The sequence below is a fragment of the Fukomys damarensis genome, unplaced genomic scaffold (assembly GCF_012274545.1).
Source record: "Fukomys damarensis isolate Sample0158 unplaced genomic scaffold, DMR_v1.0_HiC HiC_scaffold_12, whole genome shotgun sequence".
In the NCBI taxonomy this organism is placed as follows: domain Eukaryota; kingdom Metazoa; phylum Chordata; class Mammalia; order Rodentia; family Bathyergidae; genus Fukomys; species Fukomys damarensis.
The window spans coordinates 57,302,620-57,306,035 of record NW_022900924.1 but is presented as its reverse complement, the minus strand read 5'-3'; the positions used below and the strand labels follow the sequence as shown (position 1 = coordinate 57,306,035).

Sequence of the window (3,416 nt, the reverse complement as noted above, 5' to 3'; positions counted from 1 at the left end):
GGAGGGCGGGCTGGGGAGCGGCCGCCGGCCGTGTGCATCGCCTTTCCCGGCGCCTCCGCTCCCCGCAGCTCGCGGGTTCTTTCTTGAAGCTGCTGGGGAGAAAGAGCAGGGAGCGGGGTTTGAACGCGAGAAGGCGACTGGAGGTACAGGATGCGAGCACCAGGTGTGGGCGGGTGCTGCCGGCGCCACCGCCTGGGGCTTCAGAGCGGCTTTCAAGGTGCGTGTGACACGCAGCGCGTCTGGGCCGGGGCTGCTTTAGGAAAGGACTGGAGCTCAGTCCACTGTGCCGGGCTAAGTGCCAGGTTGAGGAGCAGGGAAACGGCCTTGAGGGTGTGAGGAGAGATCTTCGCTTAGGTCCCACGGTCCAGAGGCCCGAGGCCTTGGGGAGCCTGGCTCCGGAGGAGCGGGGCTGGGGTCCTGCAGGGCCTCAGTTTCCTCCCTGTAAGATGAGAGGTCCTGGGGCCTCCCTGCAGCCCCCACTGTGCTCACCCCGCGGTCTCAGGAGGGGATCGACCCGGCTCGGCTGGAGAACAGGATAAACCGGTTTGGAGTCAGAACAGAGCCTTGCGGTCCACGGGAAAAGGACCCACCTCCTGTGGCCCCTCACTTGCAGCTCCCGTTACTGAGCCAGCTTCAGGGTCTGGGCTGGAATCCAGGGCTGGCACCTAGGCTCCGTCGGGTCGCTCGCAGTCTGACCGAAGAGGTCTGGTCCCGACTGGTTCCGGCTGGGCCCGGAGCTGGACCAGCCCCACCCCTCTCCCCACCAGCTCCGAGTGGCGCAGGGGCGCCGGTTTCCTTGCGGCTTCGTGGGCTCCGTGAGGCCCGGGCCGTTTCTGTGCAGGCTGAAGGGCGGCCGTGGGGGTCAGGGTTCAATGCGTGCAGTGCAGAGCCGGCTTGAAGAGGCGCAGGGAGAGAGAGGATCCGCCCACCCAACCCTCCCCAGCTTGGCCTGGACGGCCCTGATCCTCAGGGTGAAGGCGCTGGGGTGTTCTGGGGGAAGGGAGGAAGGTGGAAGAGGAGACCTGAGGGCGGGACAGGAGGAGCCTCGGGTGTCTCCTGGCCAGGCGCTCACTCTGGCCCCGGCTGGCCCTGGGTTTTCCAGCACAGAAGGGGAAGCTCCCCTCTCTGGAGGCCTCTCCGCGGCCAGGCCCCTGGGAGCCATGCAGGTGTGTGGGGCCTGGCGGGAGAGAAGCAAGAGAGCTCTGCAGCCCTGTGACTGGACCCGATGGGGACGCGGGGAAAGGGAACGAGGGGCCGGGAGACTCCGGACGGGCTGTGTGAGGGTGGCCTGGACCATGTCGAATGAGGAACGGGAAAGCCTTTATGCACCTATTACCGCTCAAAAGCAAGACAAAAACACCCCGAAACTCTTTACAATAATGGGAAAAACGAGCTGGCTTGGTGGTGCACACCTGCAATCCCAGCACTCAGCTGAGGCAGGAGGATGGCCAAGGTCAGCCTGAACTACATAGCAGGGCGCTGTCTCAGAAAACAAACAAAAATTTAAAAAATAAGTAAAATGAAGGGATAAATGCAGCAATAAAACCACACCAGAAGACAGATGATCAATTTCTTATAAAGTTAATGTGTGCTTAACATACAACCCAGCATTCCCTGTCTTATGTATTTATGCAAGAGGAATAAAAACAGGTCTACATCAAAACCTGGGTGCAAAAGTTTGCAGTTGCTTTATTCACAACTGCCCCGAACTGGAAGCAGCCTCACTGTCCTGCCAGTGCAGACTGGATGAACAAACCGTACGGCCTGTCCATATTGTGGGCTGCAAAAGAATAAAACACCCCTCCATGCTCAGGTGTCTGAGGCTGAATGGCAGAAGCCAAACTTAGACAGTTCAGCTCCGGTGAGTCTTTCCGTGGCCCTCTGGGAAGGGCAGAGAAGGAGCAGCAGCTGAAGGGGTTGGGGTGGGAGGCTCTGGTTACAAGGAGGCAGCACAGAGACTTTAGGGTGGTGGAAGTGTTGTTAGGCAGAAGAGCATGATGGGGGGGCGTGGAGCACGGAGGTGGGGCTGTCAGCAGCTGGAGTTTTGTGACTGGCAGCGGGGGCTGCAGGGAGTGAGGTACCTGGGATGATCAGGGATGGGGGCGGCTGTCCACGGGGGACAAGAAGACTGAGAAATGTCAAGGGACTCCTGCTTCTTGCTCAGGCCTCTGGGATTTTGGGTCTCTGTCTCCAGTGCCCCCCTCCTTCCTGCTCCTCGTCCTTGTTTTTTATGTATCTCTGAACTAGTCACACTCAGCAGTCAGTGAGCACGGTTAGTTGGCACACTTAGTTTGTGATGTAGAAGTTGTGGGAACTGAGTTTCTGATCGAGGTGATCTCCCTCTTTGCCCTCTTTGAATAGCAAGACCAAGTTTTCTGGGCAAAGGGCTGCAACAACCTCCTCCCCGTTTTTCTGTTCCTCTTTTTCTGAGCCAAGAGTGCACTTATCTCCTCCCCGATAGTTGCTTAGTTAGAGATATTACATGTGTTGCTGAGTACAGAGAGTTTGCCTAATTGTGTAATCATATAGGGTGTTCTTTGAAAACAAAGAACATAGTGCCCCCCCGCTGATCTCCTCGTGGGTATCAGGTATTTCCTGTTCCCATTCTCCTATTCCTGTAAGCATCCCAGTAATAACCATTAGTAATGAAAAGTTAAAAATAGCACCAGTAAAAAGAGAAAGCCTCCAACCTCTATATAATCAAGCCTTGAAAGAGGGTCAGGGCCTTCCGTTGGAAGCCGCTGTGACGGTGCCACTGGAGGTCCAGGCTCGAGTCTGCGGGCTGGAGCCTGCAATAAACTCCTCGTGTAATTACATCTGACTCGACTCCTTGGTGGTCTTTGGGGATATCGTGATCTGGGTACAACAAAGTGACTTCCCTACAACAGCGCTGATCGTTTCAATTCTGATTGCAATGCTATTCTTAAGGGTAAAGCAGTCTCCCGTCATCCTCTGGATTGCTTTTGTGCATACTGCTTTGGCAGTTCTAGTAACAGAGGAGTGCAGTCAGCCACCCGAGCTGCCTGACCTGTGGTCCTGGACACAACCTCCTCCCGGTGTCTTCTAGGGGTAGCCAGTGGCTTTGGCCCAGCTTCTCTGCCTGCTGCGGGCTCCCGTTTCTAAGTGGCAGCTGCGGGAAGGGGCTGCAGCAGCTGTTTACTTGTGGGCAGCTTTGTTTGGCTTTGGAGGGTGTTTGCTTGCAGTGGGCAAACAGCCTTACCAGAGCCACCTGGATAGTTCAGATGCTCTTGGGCAAGGCAGTAGGGTTGTGGTTCTGTGTTTAGAAGCCAAGTCAGGTAGTGACTTTTTCCAGAAGTGCTATCTATCTGCCAAGAGCTGGTCAAAGACAGCAGAGAGGCAAGGAGGAGGGGAGGGAGGAGAAATAGGAGGGAGAGAGTGAAGGGGAGGAGGAGGGG

The 3,416-nt window shown here is 56.6% G+C and overlaps 1 protein-coding gene across 1 annotated transcript in view; it reads left to right on the top strand.

Moving 5' to 3' along the window:
- The window catches only part of Gask1a (golgi associated kinase 1A), a 48,519-nt gene that overhangs the window by 1,930 nt on the left and 43,173 nt on the right, over nucleotides 1–3,416 (top strand). The gene's annotated exons all lie outside the window — the stretch shown is intronic.